Source organism: Saccopteryx bilineata, chromosome X, assembly GCF_036850765.1.
Source record: "Saccopteryx bilineata isolate mSacBil1 chromosome X, mSacBil1_pri_phased_curated, whole genome shotgun sequence".
Lineage (NCBI taxonomy): Eukaryota > Metazoa > Chordata > Mammalia > Chiroptera > Emballonuridae > Saccopteryx > Saccopteryx bilineata.
This window is the reverse complement of record NC_089502.1, coordinates 80,552,394-80,567,836: the sequence shown is the minus strand read 5'-3', so window position 1 is coordinate 80,567,836 and position 15,443 is coordinate 80,552,394. Positions and strand designations below refer to the sequence as shown.

Sequence of the window (15,443 nt, the reverse complement as noted above, 5' to 3'; positions counted from 1 at the left end):
AATGCCAAGGGCCATCCTGGTTTTGTGCCAATCACACAGTACAGAGACTATTCTCACAATTTCTCTGCACACCTTAACCCAAATTAATAAAATGTTCTTTAAGCCTCTTAAAATATTAATATTAATTCTGCAGCTTTTAGTACTTTCCAACACCTGTGACTGAAGTGGCACAGTGGCTCCTCATTCCCCCTCTGAATGGGAGGATAAGAAGCGGTATCTACTGAAGGGAGAGGCTGGTAGGTAGGCTGAAACATGGGGTCGAAGGACTAGGAGGTTGGCGGCCCCTAGCTGGCATTTGACCAGGGTAGCCACCGTGCGTAGAACACAGGGGCCAATCAGGAGCATGGCAAGGAGCACCAGAATGGGACCTGCAAGGGAGGAGAGCAATGTAGTGGCCCATGAGGGTCAGGCAAACCTGGGTACCCAAAGTCCATATGCTTCTCTGTCTGAACGGTGTTTCTCCAGGCGGTCTCTGAGGAGGTCCAGAGATTGGCGGATGACTCCGGAATGGTTGGCAAAGAAACAACATTGCTCTTGGAGAGCTGCACACAGTCCTCCTTGGCGCAGGAACAGCAGGTCGAGTCCCCTTCTGTTCTGCAGTGCAACTTCTGCCAGGGAGCCCAAGAGTGTCTCGAGAACTCAGATTGAGCTCTCAAGGGCGGCGATGTCCTGGTCAATGGGTTCCTGAAGAGCCCTTGAGTGGATTTTCGGAGTCCGATTGTGTGTCAGCTGTGTGTCAGCTCCATCTAGCTGTGTCAGCTTGATCAGGAACTGGCTTGATGTGAGCTTGAGGAATCTACGTTGTGTAGCCAGCAACCTTTACAGCTGTGGGGTACTGAGAACCACTGGGAATGGGCCCTTCCACCGAGGTTCAAGGCTCAAAGCTGATTCCAGACATCCAAGGTGTGGAGGAGGCAGGAGCGGACTCTCAGCTGCATGCCCTGGTGCCACAAAGCCCCCGGCCAACATGGTCAGTGTTAGTGCCTCACTCTGGTTCACCACCCACTGCTTGATTTGCAGGTCCCAGGCAGCTTTTTTCACAGAACTCTTGGTTTCCTCACAAATGGCTGTAAAAGTCAGCCAGCCTACAGCCCCCAAAAGGACAGATCTGGGGCATGATGGGATTGCACCACCCCACATCAAAAAGGGTGGGAAAGGCTTAGTCCTAAAACCAAGCCCCAGGTTACAAGGATCCTGCCTGCCCACAGCCCGCCTCTAACACACTTTAATATTATTTGGGCAACAGGCTTCCATGTGGGTAGTGCCATTTTTAATAAAGTGAGCATAATATATTTTATTTGCCCAACAATCCATTCCTATGCTCACTTTACTTCCCACAGTCTACACCACCATCATCCTTGTATAAGGAAATTAGGCACATTACATAAATTATAACAGCACAAATCATACAGTTTCAACAATCACAAAGGTACACTTCACCCGTCTCTGAGCACTTAGCCCAAAGCGCAAAATGTTCTCGGCCTTCTTTCTAGCCATGGGAAAAGTTTCCCAGGGCAGGGGAGTGCTTCCAGCAAAGCCACCCCCACCCCCATCAGGGTATTTCACATTGTCCAAAATCCATAAATTCCATCCAACAAAGGAGTCAGTGCCCACTCCAGTCATAGTCCAGGAAATCAGTCCACGCACATGGGGTGTCAGGCACCCCCTTCATCCCTGCCACCTGGCAGTTCTTACACTGTCCCAAAGAGGAGCATGTGGCAATGGCAGTCAGCATTTCCATCTCTGCTCCGGAGAGCATGATGGCATTCAGCCCTATGTCCCAAAATCGCAGACCTACCAGGGCCGTAGTAGGTGCTCCTTCCAGTTTGGCTCTCATCTTATGGAGACTACAGATTGCAACCTCTGCCCTATTCTCCTCATCCTCCAAAGAGGAACTGAAAACAGCAGCTCCTGCTGCTGGAATCAAACCCCCGGCCGCCGCCGCCTTTTGCTCCACACACCTTGCAGCCCCAGCTCCGGTCTCAGCCCCGTCCTCCCGTTGCTGCTGGCTTTCCACAATGTCCAGGGCAAGCTGCAACTCACGAACCTCTGAATCCTCCTCCAGCAGCTGCTCCGGCTCCAGGGTCAGCATCTCTTTCTTCCATGTTTGCTCCAGCTCCTTCCGCTGCTGCCTCTGCTGCTCCTCACCCAGCTTCAGGGCACCCTCAGCGGGAGTCTGGAGCCTGGGGGACGCCTTCCTCTTGTGCAGGCTAGTGGCTGCACCCAGCCCAAGGGGGTGGTGAGCAGTATGGCCTCGGTCCCCAGGGTGCGCTGGGCACATGGTTTAGACTCACCAGCGCTGTGGGCAGCCTGGGGCAGCTGGCATCCAGGTAGGGCTGGGGCAGCATGTCTGTGCCAGGCATACCCTTCTTGAAGAAGCGCATGGCCTCAGGCAGTAGGTCTCCAAGTAAGCGCCAGTTCCCAGAGCCATGCTTTTTCTCATACTCCAGATACTTGAAGCCAGAGGAGAGACCTGGACCGAAGTCCTTCATACAGTCCTGATACATCTACTTAGCCACCCCAAATGCGCTGGAGTACACGTTGCCTGAGACCGTGGGGTACTCAATGAACAGCTTCAACTCGTAGTCCATGCCGGGCTTGGAGACAGCATGGAAAGTAAAAACTCGACCCAGTAGCGAGTGGTCCTTCTTGAAGCGCACCTCATAGGGCATACAGCCAGCTAGCGTGAGCAGCATGTCACAAACCATCTTGGGCTTGTTGGCCCACTCCTCCACACGGTTGCGCAGGCTCTCACTCAGTTCCGCCAAGGCCTCAGCATTATGCTGCTTTTCCTTCAATTTGCACTCCTGGTCGGTGCTCAAAACCAAGCCAGGCCTTTTGCCACCAGCACCCATGCTCACCTCGGCAACCAACAACGAGGTTGAAGACGACACAGAAAAAGATGCGGCAGATATGCCTGTCGCACCCCCGAGACAAGCTGGGCCCCGGGAGCTCCGGGGGTATGGGCATCAGGGGTCCACGGCTGCCCAGGCCGTGGGCCAGCGATGGGGGCAGCACGGCGGCGGTGGCTGGGCCGTTAAGCAGCGTCTGCGGCAGCAGGTTGCTGTGCACGGTAAGCTGGGGGCCTCCACCACCCCCAGGGGTTGGGCAGTCCCATCACCAGCCCTCCATGCGTCCTGTGCTGAGACGCCACCGATGCTGCCGCCGCTGAAGATGAGTTGGGGTTCTGGCGGTTCAGCTTTGGGGGTCCCTCCTCCGGTGCTGGCTTGGGGAAGTTGTTTGGACCCCCCAGACCATTGGTCAGCTGCACGGCGTGGCTGCAGCTTTCCAGGCTCACCGGTGGTGGTGGGTACCCAAAGCGGCTGTGCTGTTCCAGCTGAACCACATATGACAAGCAATCAATAAACAATTAAAGTTAAAAAACAACTATGAGTTACAGCTTCTTGCCACCTCCCCCACATCTGTAAAATCAATCAATAAAATTTTTTAAAAAGCAAAGCAGATTGAGCATAGAAAGGCAATTCAAGCAGTGGGAACAACACAGAAAAAGGGTAAGAGAAATATTTTTTTGTGTACTACAAGGAAGAGAGATATTTGCTGTATACACTAGGTGTCAGGAAATATATTAAGGCTTTATAAATGATTGCTCTTTTAATCTGCATAATTGCTCTGTAGTGTGCATGGTGCAATTTCCGTTTTACATAAAACATCAAGTTTAAGATCTGGTAAAATAAGTGGCAGAGCTGATATTGAGTCCAGATTTAGATTGCATCAAAGTCTATGCTCTTTCCTTGGAGAGGCAAAGGAATGCACAATCTGTTTGGGAAAAAGGAAGAATAAACTTACTTTGAACATGACGTTTCTGAAATGTATCTTAATAAACAAGAGTATGAACAAAGTCTTTAAAGAACCAAATATGTTCTATTAGATATTAACAGACATTCTAGATATACAATGTCCCATAGTTAAATATGTAGAAAAAAGCTGCATGCTATATGCTTGTGCTGCCAGGTATAAATTGTGTATGGCTTAGACTAATACCTTTGCCATCTGAATAATGACCTCTAGTATTATGCAGTGCCCAGTCTAAACAACCATATGTTGCAAATCAGCTCTTAGCATATGAAAGAGCTCAGGAAGTCTTATAGTAGTGAAATCTGTTTATTCCAATACATTTCCAAATTGTCTGACCACAAGGGAAAAATTGTTTTAGTATCTATGACTATTCCATGAAAAACTAGCATTTTATGGAATAAAATTTAGAAATCAGTTGGTCAATCAGTCATACTTGGTAAGTCAGACTAGAAAGAAGAAATTTGGCCACACAATTCTTGTCTGGAAATTCTGCCAAAAACACCTATATACTAGTCTGAATGATGTTGTTTCCATTTTCACATAGTGCATATTTTCCTTCTCCAGCTCTTAGTTCTGAGAAACAAATTTTCTCAAGCAGAGTTTATGTGGTGAAAATAGGTTATATATGAGATGGGATATTTACCCCATCAGTATTGGGGTGGCCTGATGGAACTTGGGGCAACTGGAATCCCTGGGTTGGTTACCTCCTGCCCAAGCAGACTTGTCTACTTACCCCACGGTAAGTGTTATTTTCTTTGTGTGCTGCAATGTGAGAATGATTGGGAAGCTGTTTTGAAAATATCCAGAGGTTACTTGCTCAAAAATTGAGTCTTATTTTATGAGATAGAGTGTTTTTCCCCCCATAGCACCAGAAATATTAGATGGTACAGCCAATGTTAGAAGAAACCAGCATTATTGTAAAATACACTGCAAAAAAAAGAAGAATCAGGTATTTGAGAATGATTTTTTTATCATTTGGTTTAGCAAGTTGTGAACATCACATTAATCTGTTTTTCTCTCATGATTAAAACCTTTTGGTATAACAACAATTACTCATTTATGTGTAAATATCTAGAATATGAGCAATATAAATTCACAACACTAAAAGAGACATTCAGAATGAGGTGTCACAATTATTTAAATAGTCATACTTTATTTCAATTAAAAAACTTTGCTCAACTGAAAGAATGACAAAAATGTTATTGTTAAAGAGGGAAAAAATAACTTTGGAAAGCTATGAAAGTCTAAAATTTCCTGCGTTTATTTTTGCAAAGATTGATTCATATTCAGATTAGCTTCCTTCCAGATGGAAAAAAACACACAATAAATCAGCTTTTGTAATAGAGTAATAAAAAAAGAAGCACAAGTTGCTATTTAAAGGGTTTTTGTTTTTATATTCATAGCACATTAACTCATGGGGAGTATTAATATGAGAATCTAAACCATATGAGTTGCCATTCTATCCTTTAAGAAGACTAAATATGTTGCAGTCTAATAAATTGAGAAAATTATTTCTTTGGATTGCACATACAAAATAGTAATTCTATGCATGATGTTTAAGCTTCATGAATACTAAAGCAGAAAGAAAAGGATAAATATGTGAAAATTGGAGATAAATTCTTTTTCTTGCACCCAGTGAACCACTGCTTTATTTGGTTAATCCAGGGAAGGATTAAGCACACAGTAGATGACATGGATTCATTTGCTCAGGGGTTCACCAGAGCAGGGTCATAATGTTTTAGATATGGTTCTGGTGGAGTTTATGTATGATAGATATATGAATTTACTAGAACTTCTAACTTCCCTTTGGTTGTTTCACCTGGCTGCCTGACCTCACCCTTGCTTACTGGACAATAGCCCCTGAGGCAGAAGGGTTCCAGAAAGCTGGTCAACTACCTCAAGAAGGAGCATTCCAGGAAGCCAAAACCATAAAACCGTAAAAGGGAACATACCAGAACTTTTGACTCAGTATCTCCTCAGGCTCTCTCAAACCCTATAAAATTCATCTTATAGCAGTGGTCCCCAACCCCTGAGCCGTGGACCGGTACCAGTCTGTGGGCCATTTGGTACCAGTCCACAGAGAAAGAATAAATAATTTACAATATTTCCATTTTATTTATATTTAAATCTGAGCTATGTTTTATTTTTTAAAAATGACCAGATTCCCTCTGTTACATCCGTCGACTCACTCTTGACGCTTGTCTCAGTCACGTGATATGTTTATCCATCCCACCCTAAAGGCTGGTCCGTGAAAATATTTTCTGACATTAAACCGATCTGTGGCCCAAAAAAGGTTGGGGACCACTGACTTATAGTCTGTACTGGTGCCCTTCTCCCCAGAGAAGTGCCCAGCAGGATTCCTTTCTTCCTTTCAATAAAACCTGTTACTCTGTTCGTTTTGGGTTCCCATGGATTCCAACATGGATCTTTCGTTTATGGCTTAATTTTTATCACTGCTGTATCCCGTGGGGGTGTGGCTGAGCAAAGTGTTATGGGCTGCATTGAGCATGCCTGATACTTGCTCCTTTATTTCAGAGTATTGACTTAGAGGGCATCCTCACTGGGGGGCTAATACTTGCATGTGTAAGTCTGCTAATAATCAATAGGAAGGCCAGGACCAAATCTGTGTGTTTATGGGGCTGGTAAGCCCATCTAGGCATTTTCAGTGCCTTGCTTGTTTTTTTAAGCTACATTAACTGGGTGAGTAGAAAAAAAAAAAAGAAAAAAAGGCGGAGCTAGGGAGATGGCTGTTTAAGGAAAATAATTTCCTTAAAGTACCGCGATGCTATTGGCTGATGAGTGGGTTGGTATAGTAAACTGGTTAAGTCCATGATAAGCCAGTATAGCTTGATCTTGTTTTGGGAGTTTGGCAAGATAGTAATAGTTATATGTGGTGGGGCTTAACTGGGGGGTAGGAGGGGTTTGTCTAAGCAAACGTGCATGCCCCCTACGTGTACGTGCGTACGCAAATGTGCATGCCCCCTACGCGTACGTGCGTGCCCCCTACGTGTACGTGCGTACATGTGCACGTACGTGCGTACCTCTGCGCGTACGTGCGTAACTGTGCCATTTAAGTCCTATGTCCTGAAACCATCGACTGAATAACCCTTTAGGGTAAATACAACTCTATTACAGTGCTTGAATTGATGTCCTGGACCATGAAGAATTCTCTATCTCATTGCTGTCCATTGTCCGAGGTAATTTGACTAACAAGTCCAGCTTTTTGACTGCATCGAGGCCTCCACCGCCAAGGCTGAATCCAAGCATCCCGGAAAATAAAAATCCTACCCCAGGCATGAGACTGCAAGGTATGCCGGGATCACGGAATTAATAGCGACTAATCCATCGAGATGTCATATTTAAGAGCATTCTGTGGGCGATTTTAAGTTTACATGGCCCTGAGGTAAGAACCAGATGCTGTTTACGATCCATTTTAGTAACCCCCACGGTTTATGGGTCTAGGGCGAGAAGGGTGGTACTGTTTGGCGAGTTCTTGGTTTCACGGAGGTTGATAGATTAAGAGACTCCCGTTGGGCGGGGATAGACATGTTAGGTAGGATTTATTGGACTGAATGGTTTATGTACGATGATCAACATATATGTCTTTATATCATATCATTAATATGTACTTGCTTATTATTCATGAGGAATATAATTTAATGCACTACGTACATAGGAGATAGGGGTTATAGGAGGTGCTGGGGAGTTACTTTGGGGAATTTCATTTCCCCATATAAAGCCAAGGGGTAGTTTAATTAGAATATCAGCTTTGGGTGTTGATGGTGGGGCTTGCGCTTTCTCTTTGAGGTTTTTGGGGGAGTTTGAGTCCCCTTTGCTGGTTTACAAGACCAGGGTAATAAGTATACTACAAAGGTTCTTCATTTTAAGAATCGGTTTTCTATGATGCTGGCAAGGGGCATAAGAATTAGGATGATTGAAAAATATAGGATTGATGCTAGTTGGCCAATAATGATATAAGGGTGCTCTACGGGTTGGCCTTCAATTCATGTGCGTGTGATGAGGTCTGCGACTAAGAATCAGAATATACATTGACTGAGGGGCCGGAATGTTATGCTTCATTGTTTTGAGATGTGCAGTATTGGGACTAAAGCTAGGATTAGAATGGATAGGACTAATGCTAGTACGCCTCCCAGTTTGTTGGAAAAGATTGTAGGATAGCCTAGGCGAATAGAAAATATCACTCTGGTTTAATGTGAGGGGGAGTATTCTGTGGATTAGCTGGGGTATAATTGTCTGGGTCTCCTAATATATCTGGGGTGAATAATACGAGTGCTAATAAGGCTGTCAGCATTAATAGGAATCCTAAGATATCCTTAATTGTGTAATAGGGGTGAAAGGGGATTATATCTGCATTTGAGGGAATGCCTGTTGGGTTATTTGATCCTGTTTCATGAAGGAATAGAAGATGCACTATGACTAGGGCTGCGATAATAAATGGTAGGAGGAAGTGGAAGGCGAAGAATCGGGTTAGAGTGGCTTTGTCTACTGAGAAGCCCCCTCAAATTCATTCAACTAGGGTTGTTCCAATATATGGGATGGCTGATAGGAGGTTTGTAATAACTGTGGCACCTCAGAATGATATTTGGCCTCATGGAAGGACGTATCCTATGAAAACTGTTGCTATTACTGCGAATAGTAGGAGAATTCCTACGTTTCAAGTCTCAGTAAAGGTGTAGGACCCGTAGTAGAGGCCTCGTCCTACGTGGAGATACAGGCAGATGAAGAATATGAAAGCGCCGTTGGCATGGAGGTAGCGGAGGAGTCAGCCGTAATTTACATCTTGACAGATATGTGTTCAGAGTTGAATGCTGTGGCGGTGTCAGAAGTATAGTGTGTGGCAAGGAATAGGCCTGTTAGAATTTGTACTGCTAGACAGATTCCTAAAATAGATCCAAAATTTCATCAGGAGGAGATGCTCGAGGGTGCAGGGAGGTCAATGAATGAGTTGTTGATGATTTTAAAGAGTGGGTGGGATTTGTAGATGTTGGTCATTATTCTTATAGTTGAAATACAATGGTGATTTTTGATGTCATAGGTCATGGATAGAGACCATGTAGGAATAATGATGACATATATTGCGTTTATTTTAAGTATCATTTTCTTTTTTCTTTTAAATGTTTTTATTTATTTATTTTAGAGAGGAGAGAGAGAGAGAGAGAGAGAGAGAGAGAGAGAGAGAGAGAGTGGGGAGAAGCAGGAAACATCAGCTCCCATACGTGCCTTGACCAGGCTAGTGCAGGGTTTTGAACTGGCGACCTCAGCATTCCAGGTCGATGCTTTATCCACTGCACCAGCACAGGACAGGCATGTATCATTTTCGTAGTTGGGTTTGTGGGGTTTTCTTCCAAGCCTTCACCAATTTACGGAGGATTGGGATTGATTGTGAGTGGAGGGGTGGATTGTGGTATTGTAATTAGTTTTGATGGGCCTTTCTTAGGTCTTAGGGTGTTTTTGATTTATTTAGGGGGAATGTTGGTGGTTCGACTGAGCAATATCTGGAGGTATGGGTATCTAATAAGACGGTTTTAGGTTCTTTTATTGTAGGCCTGCTTATGGAGGTGGGTTTAATTATCAGTGTGATTGAGAGCGAGGGTGTTGAGTTGGAGGTAATTTTAAAGTTCAATGACATGAGGGATTGGGTAATTTATGATACAGGTGATACTGGATTTTTTAGTAAGGAGATTATGGATGTTGCGGGGTTGTGTAGCTATGGGACTTGGTTGGTGGTAGTTACAGGGTGGTCCTTGCTTATTGGGGTTGTAGTAATTATGGAGATTACTCTTGGAAATTAACTATGAGCATAGTAAGGGCCAGGGTGATAAGGAATGAGAGGAAATATAGTTTGGTTAGGCCTTTTTAATTAGATACTGTGGTAGAGGATTTTATATGTGTATTTGAGATTGATTTTGGTAGTAGTATTTCTAGTCAGATTTGGTCCAGTAGGAGGGAGGCAGATTTCTGGCTCATTGTGAGGCTTATTAATGTCATAGGGAGACGCTGAATGATGGTGGGGAAATAGCCTAAAAGGTTGGAAAATTTAAATATGTTTGGTTTGTTTAATTTCAGGTTATAGGTAATTTGGTTTAGTTCTAGGGCTATTATAAATCCTGTTAGGGTCACTCCTAGGGCTGTGAGCTTTAGGTAGAGGGGTATAGTTATTTGTGGGGTGGTGGTTGGAGGGATGTTGTTCGATAGCAGGAATCCTGCAAAAATGCTTCCAATTAATAGGCATTTGATAGAGTTAATTACGAGTGGGTTGTTTTCGTTAATTAAAATAAGAGTAGGGAATCGTGGTTGTCCCAGAAGTGCAAAGAAAATAATTCTGGTGCTGTAGACAGCTGTGAGGGAGGTAGCTAGGAGGGTTATTAATAAGGCTCAGGCGTTGGTGTACAAGGTGTTGGCTGCCTCGATAATAAGGTCTTTGGAATAAAAAAGCCCATTAAGAAGGGGTGCCGTTTAGGGCAAGGCTTCCGATGATTAAGGCGGTAGTGGTGAACAATAGGGTCTTAAATAGTCCACCCATTTTTCGGATGTCTTGTTCATCACCTAAGCTGTGGATGATTGATCCGGAGCATATAAATAGTATAGCTTTGAAGAATGCGTGTGTGCAAATGTGGAGGAATGCTAAGTGGGGTTGGCTAATTACAATGGTTACTATTATTAAGCCCAGTTGGCTGGAGGTGGAAGAGGCAACAATTTTTTTATGTCATTTTGGGTAAGGGCGCAGACTGCTGTAAATAGGGTTGTGATAGCTCCCAGACATAAGATTATGGTTTGTACCAGTTTATTGTATTCTGTCATAGGGTAGAATAGAATCAGTAGGAACACCCCTGCGACAACCATGGTGCTTGAGTGTAATAGAGCAGAGACTGGTGTGGGGCCTTCTATGGCTGAGGGAAGTCAAGGGTGGAGCCCCAATTGGGCGGACTTTCCAGTGGCAGCCAGGAGTAGGGCCATTAGTGGGAAGTTTGTGTTTTCTAGATTTAGCGCAAAGATCTGTTGAAGTTCTCATGTATTAGAGTTAGCTATAAATCATGCTATAGAGGCAATAAAGCCGATATCTCCAATTCAGTTGTATAGGATTGCATGGAGGGCAGCGGTGTTGGTGTCTGCACGGCCATATCACCATCCGATAAGTAGGAAAGATATAATTCCTACTCCCTCTCAGCCGATAAAAAGTTGAAATAGGTTGTTGGCTGTTACTAGGATTATTATTGTAATTAGAAATATTAGTAGGTACTTAAAGAAGCGGTTAATATTTGGGTCTGAGTGTATATACCATATTAAGAATTCTATAATAGACCCGGTGACGAATAGCCCTAAGGGTATGAATAGTATTGAGAAGTAGTCGAACTTGAAGCTAAGGGTTAGTTTGATTGTTTGAATTGTAATTCAATGTCAGTTTGAGATTACTATTTCTTGGTGGGAGTTGATAAATAATAAGGTCGGGATTAGGCTAGCTGCAAAGGAGTATGACACTATGATCTTAATATAATTTGGGTAGTTTGGTTTTTTATCTAAATTGAGGGGCTGTTGCTACAATTGGTATAGTTAATAGAAGTAGTGCGAGTACAATTGATATGTTAAATAGGTTTATTGCTTTTATTTGAATTTGCACCAATTTTTTGGCTCTTAAGACCAACGGATAACTATTATCCTTTAAAAGCTTGAAAAAGCCGCAGTTTTAGGCGCGGTGGCATGAGTTAGCAGTTCTTGCATACTTCTTCGGTAAATAAGGGTAAATAGACCCTATTACTAGATTCACAATCTAGGGTTTTTGTTAAACTATATTTACAGTATAGTGTACCCAGGTTGATTTTTGGGTTGATTGATAGGAGGAGTAGGGGCACTAGGTGTATTACTATGAGTGTGTTTTCTCGTGTATAGTTGGGCTTGATGCTGTTAATGTGGTGGGTGTGCTTGCCTCATTGAGTTATGATTAGTATGTACAGAGAGTAGAGGGCGGTAATAATAATGTTTAGTCCCATAAGGATAATGGACATGTTTGACCAAGAGAATGTTGCTATAACTACGAACAGTTCTCTGATTAGATTGATAGTAGGGAGGAGGGCTAGGTTGGTGAGGCTTGATAAAAGTCATCAAGAGACTATAAGGGGTAAGAGGTTTGTAGGTCGCATGCTAAAATTATAGTTCGGCTATGAATTCGCTTGTAATTGAAATTGGCCAGGCAAAATAGTATAGAGGAAGTTAGCCCGTGGGCAATTATTAAAGCAGTCGCTCCTATGTAGCTTCATGGGGATTGAATAAGAATTGCCACAATAACCAGGGCTATGTGACTTACTGATGAGTAAGCGATTAGAGACTTTAAGTCTGTCTGGCGTAAGCAGATCGAGCTTGTTATAGTTATGCCTCATAGGGAGAGTATTAAAAGCGGATATGCCATATTACTTGTGAGTGGGTTGAGGAGGGTTGTGATTTGTAATATCCCATAACCCCCTAGTTTTAATAGTACTGTGGCAAGTACTATAGATCCTGCAATAGGAGCCTCTACATGTGCTTTGGGGAGTCAGAAGTGGAGTCCGTAGAGGGACATTTTTACTATGAATGCTAGCATGCAGGCCAATCATAGGAGGGAATTACCTCAGGAGTTTTATAGGGGGTTAGCTCAGTAATGTAATAGTAGGAAGTTTAGTGATCCTGTGGTGTTTTGGATGTATGTGAGTGCTACTAGCAGGGGGAGGAAGCCCACTAGGGTATAAAATAAAAAGTAGAGCTCGGCATTGAGATGTTCTGTCTGTCTGCCTCAGCGGGTAATAATGATGAGGGTCGGTAGTAGGGTGGCCTCGAATAAAATATAAAATAGAATTAGTTCTGTGGCTATAAAAGTTATGATTAAGAATGTTTGCAGCCCTGGCCGGTTGTCTCAGTGGTAGAGCGTCGGCCTGGCGTGCAAAAGTCCTGGGTTCGATTCCCAGCCAGGGTACACAGGAGAAACACCCATCTACTTCTCCACCCCTCCCCCTCTCCTTCCTCTCTGTCTCTCTCTTCCCCTCCTGCAGCCAAGGCTCCATTGGAGCAAAGATGGCCCGGGCGCTGGGGATGGCTCCTTGGCCTCTGCTCCAGGCACTAGAGTGGCTCTGGTCGCAACAGAGCGATGCCCCAGAGGGGCAGAGCATCGCCCCCTGGTGGGCAGAGCCTCGCCCCTGGTGGGCATGCTGGGTGGATCCCCGTCGGGCGCATGCGGGAGTCTGTCTGACTGTCTCTCCCCATTTCCAGCTTCAGAAAAATACAAAAAAAAAAAAAGATGTTTGCAATAGGATGAGTATAGTAACATAATTTTTTCCATGTTGCAGATTCTTTTGTCAAGTGGAATTGGCTGGCAATAATTATCAGGGGTAGAAGCCATGTTGTTAGGAGGAGGAGGGGTATTGACAGGGAGTCAGAGAAAAATATTAGGGAGAGGTTTAGGGTGTTGTCGCTGAATTGGTTGATCAGGGGTAGACACAGGAGACTAATTAACAGGCTATACATTGTTGTGTTAATTCATATTATGTTAGTTTTGGATAGTCATGTAAGGGGGATGAGTATAACTGTTGGTATAATAATTTTTAGCATTGTACCAAGTTTAAGTTTTGTACGTGGTCAACACCATAGGTGTTGGAAACTATGATGACTAATAGAGATAGTCCCAGGGCTGCTTCGCAGGCAGCAAACACTAGGAGAATAATAGGTAGTACGCTGGTGAGGGTTAGGTGGGAGTTTAGAATTATTATAACGATTATTACAAATAGTGATAGTATTATGCCCTCTAGGCATAGTAGTGAGAATATCATGTGGGAGCGGTATATTAATAGGCCAACTAGGGAGATTGTGAAGGCTAATATTGTGTTCATATAGGTCAAGGACATTTGATAGTTATGGGTAGGGCCATAGTCTAGTGAGTCGAAATCACTCGTTTTATTTTAAACTAACTATCATTAGCTAATTCTAATCCTTCTTGTGATCATTCATAGAGGCTAATGGCTAGCAGGGAAATGAGAAATAGAGATATGATGAGTATGGTGGGGAGGTTGTTGGTTTGGGTTGCTCAGGGGAGGGGTAAGAGAAGGGCAATTTCTGGGTCGAACAATAAGAAGGTAATAGCCACTAGGAAAAATTTTAGGGAGAAGGGAGGACGCACAGATCCTATAGGATCAAATCTGCACTCATAGGAGCTAGATTTTTCTGCATATGTATTGGTCTGGGGGAGTCAGAATGCAATAAGTACTAGTAGGGTCGCTAGTAGGGTGTTGATGGAGACAGAAATCAGCATGTTAATTACTCTTTTTCAGACTTACTACTGAATCTAACTGATTGGAAGTCAATTGTGCTGATTAATACTAAAAGAGTATGAACCTCATCAGTAGATAGAGATGTATAGGAAAAGTCAAACTACGTCAACAAAATGTCAGTATCAAGCTGTGGCTTCGAATCCAAAATGGTGGGTCGATGTGAAGTGGAATTTTAATTGTCGTAGTAGGCATATAATTAGGAAAATAAAGCCAATAATTACATGCAGTCCGTGGAATCCAGTGGCTATAAAGAATGTGGAGCCGTAGACTCTGTCAGAAATGGTAAAAGAGGTTTCGTAATATTCAGGGGCTTGTAGTAGTGTAAAGTATAGGCCCAGGCAAATTGTGATAAATAGGCTTTAAACTATATGTTTGCAATTGCCTTCTATTAAGCTATGATGGGCTCAGGTAATTGACATGCCAGAGGCTAGTAGGACGGACGTGTTTAGTAGGGGAACATCTAAGGGGTTCAGGGGGGTGATGCCTGCGGGAGGTCAGTACCCGCCTAGCTCTGGAGTAGGGGCAAGGCTTGAGTGGTAGAAGGCTCAGAAGAAACCTGAGAGAGTCAAAGCCGTCTGACTAAAACCCATTGGGTTGTATTCTAAAAAATCTTACTAAATTAAGTCTCTCTGACCACAAGCCAAAGAAATTCATTTTTCTTTGAAACACAGCCTGGCCTCAATATAGGCTCGAGAATGACTCCCATTGGGCTGAAAACAGGACCTTTGATTTCAACATACTGAGAGATTTAGATAATTTTTGCCACTGGATGGGAAACGCTTCTGAAATCCCTTATATGCAGGCTTTCTTATATCTCTGGTCTAGACCTTCTCTTTGTTCTTCATGTTCTATCTTTCAAATTCTTCTGGCCAGAACTTCTTCCTCACAATCCACCCACTCCCCTCTCTCTAACCCTCCATCTGATATCTTAGATCCTCAAGCTTTTCTTCTCCACAGACTCCCAACTCTCTTTCCCGCCTACCTGACCCCTGGGGCACCCCTCTCTCAGGACCTCTCTCTGGTCCCTCTGCAAATCTCTTCCACTTGAGTCTTTTCCCTCCAGAAAGCCCTCTCCCCTCTCTTTGCTGAATCCTCTTTTTCATTCACCTGCAAATACCACTCTCTCTTTCTCCTCCCCTGCTGGCCAGGGGACCCTCCTTTCTCCATTGTGTTCTTAAAACCCCTACTCTCTCTTTACAGGCTGTGGCGGGGGGGGACTTCTATCTCCTCATTTCCTCCATTCTCCTTACAGGCTCTAATCTTTTTAACTCCTCTGACCACGTGGCGCCACCACCAGTAATTCAATTTCCTCCC

General features: G+C 43.9%; 1 pseudogene; it reads right to left on the bottom strand.

The window, feature by feature from the left end:
• Nucleotides 1-819: 819 nt before the first annotated feature.
• LOC136317716 (probable E3 ubiquitin-protein ligase IRF2BPL) lies at nt 820-3,816 on the bottom strand (annotated as a pseudogene).
• Nucleotides 3,817-15,443: the final 11,627 nt, after the last annotated feature.